Source organism: Mirounga leonina, unplaced genomic scaffold (assembly GCF_011800145.1).
Source record: "Mirounga leonina isolate KUSES-001 unplaced genomic scaffold, KU_Mleo_1.0 Mir_176, whole genome shotgun sequence".
NCBI classification, from domain to species: Eukaryota; Metazoa; Chordata; class Mammalia; order Carnivora; family Phocidae; genus Mirounga; species Mirounga leonina.
The window spans coordinates 45024153-45045351 of record NW_023270454.1 but is presented as its reverse complement, the minus strand read 5'-3'; the positions used below and the strand labels follow the sequence as shown (position 1 = coordinate 45045351).

General features: G+C 41.3%; 1 long non-coding RNA gene across 1 annotated transcript; it reads right to left on the bottom strand.

The window, feature by feature from the left end:
* Positions 1–8453: 8453 nt before the first annotated feature.
* LOC118022317 lies at positions 8454–10883 on the bottom strand. The gene is made up of 2 exons (XR_004682469.1): positions 10828–10883; positions 8454–8658 (listed from the first exon to the last, which is right to left on the bottom strand). It is a non-coding gene; the product is annotated as an uncharacterized LOC118022317 (long non-coding RNA).
* Positions 10884–21199: the final 10316 nt, after the last annotated feature.

The window sequence follows — 21199 nt, the reverse complement described above, 5'->3', positions numbered from 1 at the left end:
CTGAAACCCTAGAAATCTAATCTCTAGTTCTTAGAGGGGAAAAGGCAACAGATAAGAGAAGAAGTATTAGTTAAGTTGAAAACCAGGTTTTGGAGAGCCTGATGGCCCTACAATTTGGGTTCCTCTATAAGAAAAAGAATTTTTTAATTAGGTAAATATCTATATACAACCAAAAAAGAAAGCTCAGCAAATTATAAAATGTTTAAAGCTATCAAACACCATAATCACCAAAATTAGAAAAGTAACTTGATACTTTTATTAATTACCTGACACACTTCTATAAAACATTTTTGTTACATTTTTTGGCTGCATATCCTTTGCCTCTTCATATCATGAGATTTTATAAAATCACTTTCTATAGAAAAAATAAAAAGATAATTCTGTCCTTCCTCCATCATGACTGAGCAAAATGTGTGTTTATTACTGATAGTTTTTTTTCAAAGATTTTATTTATTTATTTGATAGAGAGAGAGAGCACAAGTAGGCAGAGAGGCAGGCAGAGGGAGAGGGAGAAGCAGGCTCCCCGATGAGCAGGGAGCCCAATGCGGGGCTCAACCCCAGGACCCTGGGATCATGACCTGAGCTGAAGGCAACCGCTTAACCAACTGAGCCACCCAGGCGCCCTATTATTGATAGTTTAGAAAGGTTTCCTTTAGTTTCACAGTTCCACAATTCCTTACTGAAGCCATGTAAAATGCTTAGAATTCTCAACTTTGAAAAGACCTCTAATAAGTTTCTTTTATAAATGAGATGTAAAACTTTAGGGCATTTTTGATTTCCTTGAGCAGCAGCTAATCTTAAATACTAATTGACTAACATTTCATTAAATAGTTTGCCATCAATATCCTCAATATAATGACATATTATGACTTTTACATTGTCTTTATCAATACCAGTATTTTATCAAACAAGTAAAAAATGTAGATCTTTTCCTAATGTGTTTATGTGATTCACTCCTCTTCATCAGTTGTACTATCAAATAACCTAAGACCGTATTCATTATTTCTATTCAAAATTTAGTTCTTCTCAGTGGACTACCACCTAGGCATGACCTAAAAAAATTTTATCATAATTCACTTTTTTTTTAAAGATTTATTTATTTATTTTAGAGAGAGAGAGCATGAGCAGGGGGAGAGGCAAAGAGAGAGGGAGAGAGAATCCTCAAACAGACTCCCTGCTGAGTGTGGAAGGCAATGTAGGGCTTGATCCCAGGACCCTGAGATCATGACCTGAACCAAAATCAAGAGTCAGTCGCTCAACCAACTGAGCCACTCAGGTGCCCCTCTAATTTCCTTTTTGATGTAAAAAAAAATTTCTATGGATTTTGTCATTCCTCTTAATCACTTTTGTTTTACAGTCCATTTTTTTCTCATGATTTTCTCCTCCTTTAATACAAATTTTAAAGGTGAGTAAAGATGATACCATTCATGTAGATCCAAATCAAGTCTATAATTTCTCAACAAGTATTAAAATGTTGTAAAATTTCTTTCCAAATTCACTTCTTACTAGAGTGGACTTGGAGTAGACTTTGAACTCAAGGAGTAGACTTGAAACTCAAGACTTAGAAGTCAAGACATTAAAGCCCTATAAACTAGTTATTAAGTGCACCAAACTGTATCTGCCAGGGTTCTACCTGAGAAAGAGAAAGATTTATTGCAAGGACTTGGCTGATAGAATTGTGGGACTGCCTAGGCAAGTCAGAACTCCATAGAGCAGGTCAACAGGCTAGAAACTAACTCCAGCCCTCATGGAAACTTCAGTTTTGTTCTTAAGGCCTTTCCTATGATTGGATTAGCTCCATCCTTTACAGTGAAATGATTATAAATATTAATCATATCTACAAAATACCTTCACACCAACACCTAGACAATGTTTGACTGAATAATTGCTACCAATCAATAGCCTAGCCAAGTTAACACATAAAACTAACCATCACACATTTCTTGACATCTTCTAAATGTTAGAGACTGCACTGATAAGCAGGCTACAAAAATTAAAAACTATCTTTCACCCAGGTTTGGGTGATGGAAACACAGAAGAGGAGATTAATTCTGCTGTGGGGGTAGGGTCATGACTGGGGAAACCATGGAACAGACTGGTCAAAAGCTCAACTCCGGACTCAACCTGCTTGGCTCAAATTCTTGCTCGGACACTGGATTCCTTCCTTATGCCCTTCTTTCTTGAATGGTGAAATGAGAATAATAATAATACCTATCTCCTATCTGTTGTGAAACTTAAAAAAGATAAGCCATGTAAAGTGATTAAAACAAGGCCAGGCAGATAACAAGCACAGAATTACTAGTTGTCATCATTATCATTACTTGCCACAAGACTTGGAGATTAAGTAAGAGTTATCCAGGACAGGAAAGGCATTCCAGGTGTATGAAACAATAAGAGCAAAGTCACAGAGGTATGAAAATGCCCATCACATCTGGAGGACAGTAATTAATGCAATGCAGCCAGAGGGTGGAAGGTGGTGAGGAAAGATTAGATGTGAAGGGTTAGATGTAGTCAGCCCATGAGGAGACTTGAATATTATATAAAAGAGATTGTACTTTATTTTGGCAGCAAGAGGAAATGATAAAGTTTTTTTCTTATGCAAATAAAAAGATAACATAATCAAGTCTATGAATACCTGGAATGCCCATGCTTCATCAGCCTACAATTGTAAATGAGGCCACATTTGAATAACTACCCCAGGTCTTACTCTGAGTATTCACTGCTTGAGTAACAGGAAGTCCAATCTTTGCTCAGGGCTTCTCTTACTGTATATTTCTCAAACTTCTCCAGAGTTGTTTACATGAGGTTTTCAATCAATCCTGGTGACAACTTACTGTCATCTTGACTGGTGATATGGGTCCCCTCACGTACCCCTCAAGGGAGCACTCCATCACTATTAAGAGAGATCTGCTGTAACCACCACCACCTCAGTCCTGATGATAGAACCAGGAGGTCCTTTTGAAGAAAGAGAAAGCTCAATGCAATGTTGTCCCATGTCAAAATTGTCTGGATCTCAAAGCATCATAATCTTTTATATTCACATTGTCCCCCAAAATCCATTCTATCCATCTGCTATAATAGTAGATTTATAGCTGGGCATATAGCCACCTAGCTAGAGATTATATTGACCAACCCTCCTTGCAGGTAGATGAGGTCATATGACTTCCCACCAACAGAACATGGGCACAAGTGGTAAATGCCACTTCTAGTCCCAGGCTTTAGAATATTATACATGTGTTCCTCCATGTACTCACCTAGATACTGACTAATTGTGACTCACTTTCAACCATGTAATTAGAACCTAGGATTTAAGAGATGGTAGAGAAAACTGGGTACCTGAATGACTTCATGGAGCAGAGCTCACCTTGCACTGTGGCTAACAAAGAAGTAAACTTCTATCTTCCGTAAGCCACTCGATTATTGTGAGTCTCTTTATTACAATATTCTAGTTTTACCCTACACTCAGCTCTTTCCCCCAAGATTCATACATGTAGCCAAGTAAAGCTTTCAGGTAGAACCGTCATTCCATCATAAGCTTAGATTTTGATCTCAGGTTGGCTTATTGTACCACATTTCCTATCACGAATTCTACTTTAGTGTGTGTGTGCTCACCATCATCCCTCCTATAATTTGGTTTATGTCAGAACTTGACAAGGCTGGACAGGGTCCAGTTTGTTTTTTCTTGTGGGAATTTTTCCAGCTCTTAAGCAAAGCCAAGAATATAAATGAATACCTGGGGGGGGGGCGGGTAGGGAAAATGTCTAATCCCTCTTAACAGAAGCACCTATGTCCCTGCTCTGCTCAGCCACAACTCCCAAGACCCAAGGTTCAAAGCTGCCTGGGAGACCTCTGATCACTGTAAGGAGACTAGGCTGAAAAGGCAAGGACAAGGCCACATGCAAGGGGAAGGTTGCAATTACCTAGAGGAGAGACCGGCCAGAATAGTACCAGTGGGAATGGAAAGAATCAAATTCAAGAGATATGTCAGAAATAAGAACAGTAAGACTTGATGACAGACATTCACCACAGTAATCACATACACACTTAACTACTTTGGGTGATAATATCAATACTGGTGGTGATGACAGTAATGCAGAATTATTTGGATCTGCTTGACCCTGGACCACATTATGGGAAAACAGTTAACAGCAACAGCAATAACACATACACACAATGTTACGTAACGATTACATCTTATAAAAGTTTCTTTTATGATTTAAAAAGCGAGGAGGTGGGAGAAATTCAGATATAATAAGGGGTAGAAGGTGAGTGACAGAGAAAAACTTTGACCACCCTGGAAATGAACATGTAATAGTTTTTAAGAACTGTCAAGCATTGCAAAATATCCCCTGTATTTCTAGAAAGTTCTGATTCACACAACTTATTTTTATTTGTAGGAAACCAGGTAGAATTTTCAAAAAATGACCTAGGAGTCAGTTACTTTAATTCCATCTTAAGTTCCTTTTCTGTTTGTATTCTATATGGTAAAGAGTGCTCAGCTGCAAACAATGATTTAAGCAATGCTATGGACCAAATGTTTGTGTCCCCACAAAATTCACATGTTGAAACTCCAACCCCCCCAGTGTGGCTGTATTTGGAGATGGGACCTCTAAGGAAGTAATTAAGGTTAAATGATGTCATCAGTGGGGAGCCCAGCTCCAAAAGGGTTGGTGTCCTTGTAAAAAGAGATACCAGAGAGTGTTCAGGCCCCATCTTGAATCCTCTTTCCCACCCTCCCACTCGCTTTCTCTCTCTGTGCACTCATTGAAGAAAGGCCATGGCCACGTAAGGGCACAGTGAAAAGGCAGCTGTCTGTAAGCTAGAAAGAAAGCTCTCACCAGAAACCAAAGCAGCTGGAACCTTGATCTTGGACTTCCAGCCTCTCAAACTGAAAAAATAAACTTCTGTTGCTTAAGCCACACCATCCGTGGTATTTTGTGATGGCAGCCCGAGCTGACTAAGGCGGTGGTAAGGCATTTATTACTGTTTTCCATTAAAACTAAGATGCAGGGACGCCTGGGTGGCTCAGTCTGTTTAGCGTCTGCCTTCGGCTCAGGTCATGATCCCAGGGTCCTGGGATGGAGCCCCGCATCGGGATCCCGGCTCAACGGTGCGTTTGCTTCTCCCTCTGCCTCTGCCCCTCTTCCCTGCTCGCTCTCTCTCTCTCTCTCTGTCAAATAAATAGATAGAAATCTTAATCAATTGATAAAACTAAGATGCGACCATTTGTAAGGCACACCATTATTTTATAAACAACTAAGAAAAATCAAACACTGCTCATTAAACTATGTCATTGGCTGTAAGAAGCATCCTAATTCCAAAGACAAAAAAAAAAAGTGGGAATATGTGAATCTTAGAATTGATGAAATAGATAATACATACTAGGAACCTTATAGACACCCCCCCCCCCACGGTAAGACCAGGGAAATGGGTTTAGATGCAACACAACCAGAAACAAAGCACCGTGGGAAAATGCCCAACCATCCCATGGGGCGAATCTAGCAGAAAGAGCAGTGCCTGCACTGCACACCAGGAACCCCCCAGAAGTGGTCGCAGCTGCCCTCGAAGAACTAGCACCTCCTCCAGGGAGTTGCCAGAACAGCCACCCATCATCACCACCAACTTTAAGTCCCAGGGATGACCAGGAGAATGAAGGGGACACATTTAATAATGATGCCATCAAGACAGACAGAAACTGGACTGCCCCAGGAAAACCAGACATTTGGCTGTCCTGGGTAGAACGTAGGACCCTAGTTGCAAGCGAGCCTGGGAAATAGTTTTCACTTCCCTGTCTCTGCGGTCCAGGAAGACAAGCTAGAAGGCCATTGCCATGGGCCTTGAGTAAATATCAGAGAGTTCATGGATACATTTATTGCAAAAAGATGATCAAATAAGTATCATAATTTTGTTGCAAGCAAAGAAAGAGCCTCTGTGTAAACTGGAAACCATTTGGGACCCCTCTGTTGTATGCTGTATAGCACCCCAATGGGGGGAAGGTCTCATGAAGACAGCATTCCATCAGGGGGATTCTCCTCCATTTATGCCCATCTGAGCTTCAGAACCTTGATACTAAACTTGCTCTGTCCAACAGCTTTATATCGCAATACCTGAATGTCTTTTTTAAGTTGGGACTTTATTAAGATGACAAATGGATTTGCTCTATAATGAGAACTGTATACAAATACAAGGATCTGTAAAGGTTGTATGGAAGTTTCTGGACTCGATCTCAAGTTCCTCCTCACAGAGGAGTCAGTCAGGACCCTTGAGCCCAATGGCTGGGAGATTCATTCCGCTTCCTCCTGTATTTTACTTTTCAGTATTTTAGATTGTTCTTGTCCCATACTCTTGTCCTCTGTGAGATATCTAGTACTTCCTCCAGAGCCGTTCTTCACTGATCACAGAGTTCAAGACCTTTGTCTTGTAAATAGGTAATTATTTTGCAAATATTCTACCTAAGCATGTAATTTCTCCTTATTAAATTATACCTTCTAGAAGCCTCCAGTCACAGAACACATCACTGAGACTTGGAACTCCAGAGCAAGAGAGAAGGGTTTGGCCTCTAGCAAGACCCTGAGCCTGAGAAACGAGGTTAAGGCAATCCTGCTCAGGTGCTCAAGGGTCGCCACTGCCATTTCAAGCAGCACAATTATTCTGCGTGGGGACCGTCAGGGGCATTTCCCCACCTCGATATATGCCAATAGCACACTGCAATCATAGTTGCAATTTAAAAAATGCTCCCACTCTTTTCCAAATGCCCTTAGGGAAATGGGAATTCCCCTAGTTAAGAACCACCAAGCCACAGAGATTTCCTCCACGTCTTCAGCACAGCACAAACCCAAGTGGGACTTGCTTCCCATTACAAGGTTCCCCTCCGTGTCTGTGGAACAAAAGCTAGTAGGCGCAGACAGCCAGGCCTAAGGGGCCACCTCAACCCAGGTGGCCAGGGACTTTTTCTGGGTTTAGCAGCGAACTCCTCAATCCCAGGCAAATGAGGAACATTGATTGGCCTGACTCAGCTACGAGGCTGACCCGCCTACTGAAGAGGATCAGACAAAAGAAATGCTTCTTCCAGTCAGGAGGAGCTGTGGGGACAGGAAAGGGGGCAGAGGGATGGACAGAAAAAAGTGCTCCCGGGGGTCTCTCTTTCCCTCTTACCCCAGACACACCCCAAACCCCTCCTTGTGGCCTAGAAGGCCTTAGAAACATCCAGCTTGGTGTGAGGCACCTGAGGACAGGCTTCTACCCTGTTTCCTCATTAGGAAGCAACACTCTTGCTGTGGGGAAATCACATCTGGTACTGTCACCTCATCTGTAAAATGAGGGAGGCGGAGATTTCCTCTTAGGGCACTACTGACTCTCACACGATAACTCCTTTAAAGTTCTGTCCCGTCATGATCCCAGGGTCCTGGGATGGAGTCCCCCATCGGGCTCCCTGCTCAGTGGGGAGCCTGCTTCTCCCTCTCTCTGCAACTCCCCCTGCTTGTGCTCTCTCTCTCTCTCTGACAAAGGAATAAATAAAATCTTTAAAAATAAATAAATAAAATAAAGTTCTGTCTCCTTAACTTTTCTGAACTTTTTTCAAATTCTGGGGAACTGACAACTTTTTCAAATGAGGAGCCACAGCCATCAGATGGCTTAAGTAAACAAGCCACAAAGCATGGAAAATGACCGTGTAAGGAGCAGAATTTTCTCATCCACGTCCTCTGCAGCTCTCTGCAGGGGATCGGAGGAACCCACCGTATTCGTTTGCTAGCGCTGACATGATGAAGTCCCACAAAGCGGAGGCTAGAATCCAAGATCAAGGTGCTGGTTTCTTCTGAGGGCCTCTCTCTTTGGCTTGTAAATGGCATATTCTCCCTGTGTCTTCACATAGTATTCCCTCCGTACAAGCGTGTATCTAAATGTCCTCTTTTTATAAGGACACCGGTCAGATTAGTTTAAGGCCCACCCCAATGATCTTAACCATGTCTGTGATCGAAATCACCTACCTCCCAGGTAGACTAAATGGGTGAAGGGGCTCAAAAGGTGCAAACTTCCAGTTATAAAATAAATAAGCCATGGGCATACAATGTACAGCACGGTGACTGTGGTTAATAATACTGTATTGCATATTTGGAAGTTCCTAGGAAAATAGATCTTAAAAGGGCTCATCACAGGAAAAAAAACTGCGTAACTATGTATGGTGAGGATGTTAACTAGATGTATTGTGGTGATCACTTCCTAATACATACTAATATCGAATCCTTATGTTGTACACCTGAAACTAATATAATGTCATATGTCAGTTATACCTCTATTTAAAAAAAGAAATCTTGCCAAACCAAAACCTTAAGAAAAAGAAAAGAAAAGAAATCACCTATCTCCCAACTGAAGTCACACTTTGAGGTACAAGAGGTGAGAACTCAACATATGAATTTGGCAGAGACACAATTCAGCCATGACACCTACCTGCCTGGACTTGGCATTCTTTCCTCCACTCTCAGGTCCTGGAGTCCATCTTCCCTGAAGATTGCTGAGCCCAGAAGAGAGTCTTTAGGTAGAACCAGTCACAACCCATTCATGGGAGGACTACCTGCAACTGCGGCTCTCTGTGGCCGGTGACGGTCAGCGTGGTTGAGGGAAGCTCTCTTCAAGGAAAGCCTTAAAGCAGCTCTCAAACTTTTGGGGAAAGGTAAGTAACATGTTAGTATCATGAAAATAATTTTGACCTCATGGACTCTCTAAAAGGGCCTCAGGAAATCCTGGGGATCCCTGGACATACTCTAAGAACTGCCTTAGAGGAGAACACTGAGTGGCTCAGTGGGTTAAGCGGCCGCCTTCAGCTCAGGTCATGATCCCAGGGTCCTGGGATCGAGCCCCGCATCCCTGCAGCAGCTGATATTGTGTACCTGGAACTAATATGATGTTATATGTCAATTATACCTCAATTTAAAAAAAAGAAAAATATTGCCAAACCAAAACCACTGAGCTGGGAGCCTGCTCTCCCTTTCCCTCTGCCCCTCCCCCTCCGCTCATGCGTTCCCTTGTGCGCTCTCTCTCTCTCTCACAAATAAGTAAATAAAATCTTAAAAAAAAAAGAACAACTGGGCGCCTGGGTGGCTCAGTTGGTTAAGCAACTGCCTTCGGCTCAGGTCATGATCCCAGGGTCCTGGGATCGAGTCCCACATCGGGCTCCTGGCTCAGCAGGAAGCCTGCTTCTCCCTCTCCCACTCCCCCTGCTTGTGTTCCTGCTCTCGCTGTCTCTGTCTCTGTCAAATAAATAAATAAAATCTTTAAAAAAAAAAAAGAAAACATCTTTAAAAAAAAGAACAACTGCCTTAGAAAAAGCCTCTGTGGATGCCTTTATTCTTGACTGCTACTTCTCCCTGGCCTATACTGGCCTTTCCTGTGAGGCCAGAGGGACTTCTTGCCCCAATCCACCCCAGAAACACAGAGCAGAGCCCTGTGCTTGAAGGTGAGTCCACAGGTCCTGGGAGACAGCACAAGGCAGGAACAGACATGAGTAAACATTAAACTAAGGTCAGGATGCCTCCTGGCTCTATCCTCCTCAGTGAGATCACTTAATCCTGGTTTTCCCACAGATGAGTCAACAATTCCCCACATTAGGTAAATAATAGTGAATAAGCTTGTATTCATTAGGAGACATTTAGCTGAATATAAGAACCAAAAACAATTTTTTTTTTTTACTTTGGCTTAAACAAGACAGAAACATATGGCTCTTTCTTAGAAGAGAAATCTGGGGTAGGCAGCCCAAGGCTGGCATGGTGGCTCCATAAAATTTTCAGGAAACAGCATACTTTTCAGTTCACAGTCGGCCTTCAATGGCACTCATCCTCAAGGTCTAAGCTGGCTGCTGAACTCCAGCCATAGCGATCATATTCCACCCAGGAGAAATGGAAAAAGAACACTTCCCAGGAATTGTGTATACTTCTCATCAGCCAAAATTGAAGTCACATATTTACAAAGGAAATTAGAAAAGTTTTCTTTTGATTCCACAAGATTATATCTAACCACCAAAGAAGGAGAGAATGTGTCCTGGGAGGCACTAAGCAGTGTTGACCACAGATTGTCAATTAGTTGCTCTCCCCCTATAGAGAACAACAAAGCCAAATTGAGATGCTGGCACTTGGCAGCCACTCTGTGACTCATCAGCCCGTTGACTCACTCCTACCCACCAGCTTGTCAGCAAAACCATGTTTCTACATGTCACAGCCCTTCCAGATTGCTAAGTATATTCGAAACTCTGAATATTAAATTCTTTTTTTTTTTAAGATTTTATTTATTTGACAGAGAGAGACACAGTGAGAGAGGGAACACAAGCAGGGGGAGTAGGAGAGGGAGAAGCAGGCTTCCCACAGAGCAGGGAACCCGATGCGGGGCTCGATCCCAGGACCCTGGGACCATGACCTGAGCCGAAGGCAGATGCTTAATGACTGAGCCTCCCAGGTGCCCCTGAATATTAAATTCTTGACTACGATTAGCATATCCTTTAGATTTTCAAATAGTTTATTTTATATAAAAGTTATTATCTACATCAAACATCAAAAGAAAATATACATTAACATTAGCCTGAAAGTTTACAGGGATTATTTCTGAACAATAGAATTACAGGACATGCTTCTTTTTTTATTATTATTTTCTATAGATAAAAATGTTCCTCCAGTGCATATACACTGCTTCTATAGTTAGATAAAACAGTAATTTCTTTTCAAGAGCCCAGCCTTCTAGCCTTGTCATTCATTAATTGAGGGATTTATTCATCTATAACCCATGGTCACTGAGATCAGAAGGTAATTAGGAAATCTAATTATTAAAGTAGTACTTTACCTATGACCCACTCTGTACTTCATTTCATACCATGCATCTTGGGTTAAATATAAAAATTATATCATGACCTTTCTGATCATTTCAAAATAATAAATTCTCATCAACTCTGTCTTACAGTTTAAACAGACCCTGAAAATAAACGCAACCCATGAACAACATTTCTGAAGAATGGTTCTGTTCCGCTGTTACAATGAAACATGAGTCAGAGGAAGGGGGAGTTTTACAGTTCAGACTTTGTAAGGAAAAAGGGATGCTTTTTTTTTTTTCCCAAGAAGCTCTCCTGGAGGAATTCCCCATCTGCATTTTTAACTTTGTCATTTTCCAGGGAATTCTTTGCAACTGAAAATGAAACCAGGAGATTGGAAACAGCTCAAGGTGCCTATCTGAGCCGACCATCACCAGGGGGGCTACAGAGAGGATGGTGGAGGCTGCTGCAGCCCCCAAAGGTGCCCAGAACAAATCCCTGGCTCCCAGACAGAGCCTGTCCATTACCCCACACCCATGCCACGCTGCCTTCTTTTTCTCCAAAAAAGGTATTCACTGAAAAACTGGTTTTTATGTTTGTACTTGTCCCTACTCCAGAGCCAAAAGACTGACAATCTACAAATTTAAACACACCAGCTTTGCTAGAAAGACACCCAAAGGCACATGTATAAAAGCATTAACTTCACACACAAAGAATAGACCAGCTATATTTACTGAAGTCTTATAACAGTGTAGGGGATACAGAGATAAAACTGGTCTACACCAGACAAAAGGCTCAAATACTTCTTCCGGGGAAAATGAAAAAATGAAGAGGAAGTGAATTACTGTGTTGACTTGGATCTCATCCATATCTAGCCATTAACAAGCACAGGAAAGGTGGTGAGCCCTACAATCCACATGTGACATACAGTAACACTCTCCACACCCCTCCCCCTACCCCGCCCCAGCCCACAGCCACACCCTTCTGTGCAAGGCACACAGGGGCAGCAGGATAAAATATAAGACTTTTATGATCAGCAGAAACAGATTCTCCTCAAAGCTAAGGAAGCTTAGGCTTCAGGACCCCTCACTTACACAATCCCTTCCCGGTCCCATTCTGAATAGCTTTCTTATCTAGTTTCCTTTTGTAATTTTTTTCTATAAAAAGGTCCCTCAATTCTGTAAGCTGCAGACTCCACAAAACCTGGATTCTCTCCTCAGCAAGTAAAACAGTGGGTCATGTGCTCTCATACTTTATCTTTTTAAATTTTAATTGTGATTAAAAAAAAAAACCCAACATATACCATCTTAACCATTTTTAAGTATACAGATCGGTGGTATTAAGCACATTCAGATTGTTTTTTGTTTTAAAGATTTTGTTTTTTTAGGTAATCTCTATAACCAATGTAGGGTCTGAACTCGTAACCCCGAAATCAAGAGTTATGTGCTCTACTGACTGAACCAGCCAGGCGCTCCACATTCACATTGTTGTGCAACCATCTCCACCATTTATCTCCAGAACTTTTTCAACATGCAAAACTGAAACTTGCAAAACAACACAGGAACTCCCACTTTCCTGTGGCCCCAGCCCCTGGCAGCCACCATGTACTTTCTTTCTTTTTTTTTTTTTTTAAAGATTTTATTTATTTTTTAGAGAGCGAGCGAGAGAGAAACAGCATGAGAGGGGAGAGGGTCAAAGGGAGAAGCAGGCTCCCCGCTGAGCCGGGAGCCCGATGTGGGACTCGATCCCAGGACCCTGGGATCATGACCTGAGCCGAAGGCAGACGCTTAACCATCTGAGCCACCCAGGCGCCCCACCATGTACTTTCTACCACCATGAATTTGACTATTCCTAGGTACCTCATGTAAGTGGAATCCTCTAGTATTTGTCTTCTTGTGACTCATTTATTTCATTTAGTGTAGTGTCCTCAAGGTTCATCCATGTTGTAGCATGTGACAGGATTTCTTTCCTTTTTAAGGCTGACTAATATTTCACGGTCTGTATATACCATATCTTGTTTATCCATTCATCTGTCGGTCAACACTTGTACATGTGTTTTAATTTTAAGATAAACGCATGCAACCATTTGGGAAGCCATGCTCTTGCTTTAGAATCAGTTCTACAGAACGTGCAATAATGGTCCCTTGTCAGTCACATCGATGTGAGGATTCAGGGACTTTCTGAGTGCAATGAGAAATCAGAAAGGGACAGTTACATTTTCATTGCCAGCCTGTGAATAACCCCCTACCAAATAACAAAGTCTGCATTTCCTTGCTGGGCATTCCAAGTTTCTTTCCATATCTCAAACCTATTCTGGTGTGTTTTTTTTAACCAACCAATACACATGTATTGAGAGATATTATTTCTTTTTTTTTTTTCCAACTATTACTTAGAACCTTCACTGTTCTGGGTGTAAATCTCTACTGCAGAATGCAAAATGAAAAAGAAAAAAAGTGAATAAAAGTGAGCCTGAATAAGTTCACATTCCAAAGGAGGGAATAGATTCACAGATTTTAATCCAGCATAAATTCAGTAATAGAGGCATATACAAGGTGCTAAGGGAGCACATTAAGGGAGGGATTTTTTTGTTTTAAACAGCTACCCATGTGTATATGTGTGTATATACGATGTTATAGAAGAAAATGCTAATGTCAGCTATCTCTGGGCAGGGAAATTAAGGACGATTTTTTTTTAAAGATTTTATTTATTTATTCATAAGAGACAGAGAGAGAGGGCGCCTGGGTGGCTCAGTTGGTTAAGCGGCTGCCTTCGGCTCAGGTCATGATCCTGGAGTCCTGGGATCGAGTCCCGCATCGGGCTCCCTGCTCGGCAGGGAGTCTGCTTCTCCCTCTGACCCTTCTGTCTCTCATTCTCTCTGTCTCAAATAAATAAATAAAATATTTTTTAAAAAAAGAGAGAGAGACAGAGAGAGAGAGAGAGGCAGGCTCCCCGCGGAGCAGGGAGCCCGATGCGGGACTCGATCCTAGGACCCTGGGATCATGACCTGAGCCGAAGGCAGACGCTTAACCATCTGAGCCACCCAGGCACCCTAAGGACAATTTTTTTTTTCCTCTATGCCCTCCTCTATTTTCCCATCCTCTATATTCAAATGTATTTTTCCTCTAGCAATAGGAAAACAATACTTTTAAAAGACCATTTTGTTTCTTGTCATCCTTAACTCTCTAATGTGTTGGAAGTTATCGTTTGACTGTGTGGTGAGTTGAGGAGGGGTGTGATAGTATTGGGCACCCTTCAAAACCCAGTCTACTCCTCCATCATATGAGTGGGGGACAGGGAGAGAGAAATATGCATACAAGGAAATGTGTGACACTTTTCCATGCACACCGGCAGCGTCTATGTCATGAAAGATAATGAGGCAGACAGTGAGGAAGATCTGAATTGGAGAAAGGAGCCCTTCAGGTGATCTGGGCACTCAGACAAGATGGTGGGATTTGTATCAGTTTATCTTGGAGATAGAGTGAAGGCTAGGAGGAGGATATTTCAAGTTGGCAGAACAGTGGGAGTGAATAGGAATGCATGTGAGGGTTTGGCAGAAGGTAAGGAGACCAGGCAACTTGGAACAAAGGATGCATGTGGGACATAAGGTTAGAAAGGTGGATTTGAGACCCAGAATCCATTAGGTAGTGGGGAATTGACGTTAGCTCTGAGCAATAGCTCTGATGCAAGAAACACAAGACTTTAGGACGATCAGTTGGAGGGTGGTAGACAAGAGATATTGCCAGGAAGGAAATGGGGTTGAGGTGTGGCTTCCTGATTGCTACACACACCTAAATGTCTGTTGCCAATGCTATATTTTTACTAGTTTTCTAAATGTGCTGTTTCTTTCTTTAAAAACAAAAACAGCTTTGTTGAGATATAATTCACATACCATACAATTTACCCATTCAAAGTATAGAATTGTCTGGAGTATGTTCACTTGGTTGTACAAACATCACCGCAATTTAATTTTAGAACATTTTTATAAAAGTAACCCTGTACCCATTAGCAGTCACTCCCCATCCTCCCCAACTCCCCAGCCCTAAGCAACCACTAAGCCCTTTCTCTCTGTATGGATTTGCCTATTCTGGACATTTTGTGTAAATGAAATCACACAACATGTGACCTTTTGTGTCTGGCTTCTCTTTCACTTCATATAATGTCTTCAAGGTTCATCCACATTCATGTAGCACATACCAGACTTCATTCCTTTTTATTGTCAAATAATATTCCATTGCATGGAGATACAACATTTTGCTTATCCATTCGTCAGCTGATGGGCATTTGGGTTATTTCCACTTCGAGGCTATTATAAACAATGTTCCTATGAATATCCATGCACAAGTTTTTGCATAGACATAGGTTTTCATTTCTCATGGGTATCTCCCTAGGAGAGGAGCTGCTAGATTATATGGTAACTATGAAGCGGGAGAGCTAGGTTCTTGTCTCACCGAGTCGAAGAATGAATCTCACGGACAATGGAGAGTGAGTAAAGCGACAGAAGTTTATTAAGTAAAGATACAGAAAAAGCTCTCAAGAGTGAGAAAGGTCCCGACAGGGTTGACACTGAAGGCCTCTAGGGTTGGCCTTTTATAGAAAGCTAACCAGGGAACTTAAATCCTTTTGACATCTCTATTGATATCAGCATTGAGCAAGGACTAGTGATAACACCTTCAATGGCTTACTTCCTTTTTAGGGTCTGGTTATTCCTTGTTGGTCACAGATGATCATCATAAAAAAAGACACCCAGCCCACACGCCTAGGGCAGGGTGGTCCGGGTTGGTTCCCTTATCTCTGGTTTCCTTACACGTCAGCATTTTGGGGATTTCTGTGAGCCTGATCGCATAGCCCCCTATCTGTCTCTCCTAACCTAGCCCTACCTGTCCCTGACTCAACTACACTCAGTTTCTGACCTGTACATGCTCTCTGATGAATCTTACTGTTTGTTTGTGAAGCTGGCTTATGTCTCACCCAGTATAACTGTGAATTCCACTAGCGGAGTGCCCACCCTAACTGAACTTGGCCTCACTTGTAATTTTCAAAACCAAGAAGGAAGTAGGTAGTGTGTCAGAGCCTTCTGCGTGCTCAAGAAAGCAGATGTGATCACAGAGCAAGTCACCCGAGCCCACGTGTGGGCTGCCTTCGTGCCCTCCTACACTTTCATGGTAAAGGAAACCAAAGGTCAATCTCTCTCAGCCTCTCTCCCTCTCTCTCTCTCAAGCCTGGGTAAATCAGAAGCATCCTGTATGGAAACAGAGATTTCAGCCAAGGACCTTCTGCTCCAACTCTCTTCCTTGTTGCCTGAAACAAGGATTCCAGAAGGAGGAATCTCAAGATCTCAAAACTGGTAACAGTCAAAGCAAAAGTCGGAGCCCAGTGCTTCAGAAATGTGAATAAAATTAAAAATATCAAGAAGTGTTGGGTTTTTTCAGATTTTAGGCAAGGACCTGAGAAATAAATGGCAATCAAAATGAAAGGAAAAAGAGCCACACTTCAGCGCCCTAGGCAAGGTCAAGGCAATGTCATTTGAAATAAAACAAACAAAAAAATGCTGGCACAGGTGAGATAAGAGAGAGTTTTGAATAAACACCTTGTATCTTCAGATTCCAGAACTCCTCCTCTCCTAGGAGCCAATGTAGGTAACCAAAGTCACATACAATAGTAAAAATGCTGGGTTGGATGAAACCAGCTAATTGACCTATGGATCGATACAAAAAGCCATCAATATGCGGTTAAGCAGTAACAAATGACTGACCTGTACTGAATGAAGGCTTGACAATGGAGGGAGCAAGATTTATACTTCAATATTGTTCTAACAATATTTCAACATCCCTGCCAGCCCTGTAGGATTATAAATAGATTCTGCTAAGAGAAATAACCTTACTCTCAGAATCCTGTATGTATAGGAAATAGGGTGCCAGGGGAACAGACATGCTGAGACAGAGGTGTTATAAAACTCAAGTTAGGGAAGAGATTAATGTTTCAGTGCTATAGAACAAAACATCCCAAGGAACACAAGATGATGGCCTGTCTCCCTGTTATTGGGAGCTTGTAACCTACAAAGAAACATAAGAGGTAACAAGTAACTTGACATTAGAAACAGTGAACTACCTGCCTTAAGAAAGTACGGATTTCACTCTCCGGTACAAAAGTGTTGTACAAGCTGGCTTGCTAATAATCAGGAAAGTGATCTGTTCAATGGGAAGAGACAGATAATCCTCCTCCTCTTGTTTCTGAATTCTAATTCCGATTAGCCAGCACCTCATCTGGAGAAAGAATTCATAACGTCTCTTTTGAGATATTCTCAGAAAAGAATCTTCCTGGGGAATTACGTAAGCCTGGGATGTCTGCCACTCCCCGGCTTCATTCTGCTCAGCCTCCTATTGCCATGTGCCAGGGCCACATCACCTCCCAACTCTGAACCCTGGCCTTCGGTCAGCCGGACACCCCCGCTGGCTGCTTTCTTAGCCGGGCGCTTGCCCTGTCCCTAGTCTCAGATTCTTCCCTTTACCTCCTGGCTGGACTGCCTCGAGATGGCTTGAGGTTGTTACAGTACACCTAAGGGTACTTAGAAATTCAAGGATATGTAGTACACTATGAGATCGGCCTCTGACTTTGTACATGTGGATCTCATTGCATAACTTCAATTGACCTTAGTATTAAAAAGAGGGGAAGAGGGAGGAAGGAAGGGAGGGAGGGAGAAGGTGGGCAGGAATCAACCTCTGGTGTTTTTAAAAATTCACAGTAGCCCATCATACTAAACAAGAGACTTCAACTAGCAATACTTTTAAAAGTTTTTCTTTTTAGCTATTAACAACATAAGAAACCACAGATGTTGGCGAGGATACAGAGAAAGGGGAAGGCAATCCCTCTCACACCATTGGTGGGAATGCAAACTGGTGCAGCCACTCTGGAAAACAGTATGGAGGTTCCTCAAAAAGTTAAAAATAGAGCTACCCTGCAACCCAGCAATTGCACTACTGGATATTTACCCAGAGGATACAAAAATGTTGATTTGAAGGGGCACGTGTACCCCAATGTTTATAATAGCATTATCAACAATAGCCAAACTATGGAAAAAGTCCAAATATCCATCAATTGATGAACGGATAAAGAAGAGGTGGTATATATATTCAATGGAATATTACTCAGTCATCAAAAAGAGTGAAATCTTGCCATTTGCAACAATGTGGATAGAGCTAAAGAATATTATGCTAAGTGAAATAAGTCAGAGAAAGACAAATATCATGTAAGTTCACTCGTATGTGGAATTTAAGAAACAAAACAGATGAATATAGGGGAAGGAAGAAAAAAAGAGAGAGAGGGAGACAAACCATAAACAACTCTTAACTATAGAGAACAAACTAACGGTGGCTGGAAGGGAGGTAGGCAGAAGGTGGGCCAGATGGGTGATGGGTATTAAGGAGGGCATTTGTTGGGCGCCTGGGTGGCTCAGATGGTTAAGCGTCTGCCTTCAGCTCAGGTCATGATCCCAGGATCCTGGGATCAAGTCCCGCATCGGGATCCCTGCTCAGCAGGGAGCCTGCTTCTCCCTCTGCCTCTCTCTCTCTCTCTCTCTGTCTCTTATGAATAAACAAAGAAAATCTTTAAAAAAAAAAAAAAAAGGAGGGCATTTGTTGTGATGAGTGCTGGGTGTTGTATATAAGTGATGAATCACTAAATTCTACTCCTGAAACCAATATTACGCTGTATGTTAATGAGCTAGATTTAAATAAAAACTTAAAAAACACAAGCAAAGGGGCGCCTGGGTGGCTCAGTTGGTTAAGCCACTGCCTTCGGCTCAGGTCATGCTCCTGGAGTCCCAGGATCGAGTCCCGCATCGGGCTCCCTGCTCGGCGGGGAGCCTGCTTCTCCCTCTGACCCTCCCCCCTCTCATGTGCTTTCTCTCTCTCATTCAATAAATAAATAAAATCTTAAAAAAAAAAAAAACACAAGCAAATACACTATATATTAACTAAAGTGAATTCAAATTAAAAAAAAATTAAATTAAAAAAACAAGCAAAAAATAAATAAAAGTTTTTCTTTTACATTTTTTGTTTTTCTTTTCTTTCTTTTTTTTAAGATTTTATTTATCTATTTGAGAGAGACAGAGCTTGAGCCCGAGCGGGGGTGGGGGGGTTTGGGGGATGGGAGGGAGGGGGAGAAGGAGAAGCAGATTCCCCGCCAAGCCTGGGAGGGAGCCTGACTGGGGGCTCGATCCCAGGACCCTGAGATCATGACCTGAGCTGAAAGCAGACACCTAACCAACTGAGCCACCCAGGTACCCCTTTAAGTTTTTCTTTTAATACTAAATTCCCAGTAAGAAAAACCTTGCATTTAACTGAGCTCTGCTTATACTCAAATTTCCTTTTCAGTGGCCCAGGTTGAAGGCCCAGCAGATACTTTTCCAAGGTGAGAAATAGCGAATTATGTTAATTGACATTTAAAGAAAATAAAAATCTCCTGTCGATGAGAAAACAGTTCCCCTGCCTATGATGAAAGCAATTTTGTTAAAGTCCTACATCATTTCATACACCTTGCTTGCATCCTAATATCTGCTTATGGAAAACAACAACAATAATCTATACATTATATGAATTACATTTCTCTCTTTTTATAATTAACTTTTTATACTACAAATATGCATGCGTACTTAAAAATTCAAACAATACAGAGGTGTATACAGTAAAAAAGTCAAAAATCTCTATTTCTCTTTCCCTCAGCCCCATAGGGGTGGGACTCCCTACATCATACATCACCCCTCAGGTAGGAACGTTCACCGTGTGTTCTTCTAGAATTTTGTCTATGGATATGTGTCTGTTTGTACATACAGGTGTTGTGAATTTATTTTTCTACACATACTGGAGTGTGCTAAATATATTGTTCTGAAAGTTGCTTAATATTGAGTCAGAAACATCTTCCATGTCAGCGCATGTAACACTGCCTCACCCTCCTTAGAAAATGTAGTTACCACTGTACCAGAAAGTATTCCACTCTTTCCCAGTTTAATGCAAACAATGCTGCCATAAATATCCACCACACTCAGTGACATGTACCGCTGAGTCAAGGTCTAGGAGCATGACTATTTTGTTAGGTGTTGGCAAATTGCTCTCCATAAAAGTCTGTAACGATGAACACTCCCACTGATTGAATATGAGTATATTTTTATTTATGTTTGTGAATTGGGGGGATGAAAATCACATATTATTAATGTTTCATTTGTATGTTCCAGACTATTTGTGAGGCTGAGTAACTTTTCATCTTTCTTGGCCATTTGTATTTCCTCAACTGTCAACTGCCTTATGTTTTCCCTTTTCTGAGGGGTGGGAGCCTTAATTTTTCTTGTGATTTCAAGAAGCTCTTTATATATTATGGTTCTCATATGGTTCTGGGAAAACATTTCCCCTCTCTCTGCTGCTTGTTATTTAGTTTTGTTTATGCATCATTCATTAAATAGAAGTTTAAAAAAATATTTCTAAGAACAGGTGCATCAATCTCTCCTTTATGGCTGTTAAGGTTTGACACTCCTTTGGAAGGCCATCTTCACCTCCAGGATAATTTTAAAAACAAAATAAAACACTATACTTTCTTCTAGTACTTTTATGAAACTTTTTTTATATTTGGATTTTTAATTCATTTAGAATATGCTTCTGAGTGTGGTATGAAACAAAAATCCAAGATAACATCATGGTGATGGTAGAATTTCTATCCTTTTCCCATCTTTAGTGGAAATCTCCTAATGTCTCATTATGATGAGATCCCAGGATCCTGGGATCAAGCCCAACATTGGGCTCCCTGCTTCTCCCTCTCCCTCTGCTGCTCCCCCTGCTTGTGCTCTCTTTCTCTCTCTGTCAAATAAATAAAATCTTTTTTAAAAAATAAGTAAATGTAATAAAATAAAGAATGCATATTGAATTTTGTCAACTGTCTTTTCAGACTCTGATAAGCTCATTATTTGATTATTCTTTAACTGAGTGATAATTAATTGTATTATTTTACCCTCTAATGCTGAAATTTCATTATTTTCCTGGGAGTTACATTTCTAAATTTTTCAATATGTCTCAAATTTCTGATACAAAAAAAAATGATATTTTTATCCCATGTGATTTTAAAAGATTTGAAAATGAAAATCTAATTATTCTGCTTTTTCAATGTCCAGAGCCCTGTTAGTTACACAGAAGAGGATGTTTTTATTTTTGTTTCTTTCTAAAAAATCAGTGCTCAAGTTGGTATGGTAGCATGTGGCCCAAGCATTCCATTTACTCTCCTGAAATTTTTTTTTCTCGACACCTTGATTCACATTCAGTTGAAGGTCATCTTGTGATGCAGCAGGCATTTATTTATTTTTATTTTATTTATTTATTTGAGACAGAGAATGAGAGAGACAGAGAGCACATGAGAGGGGGGAGA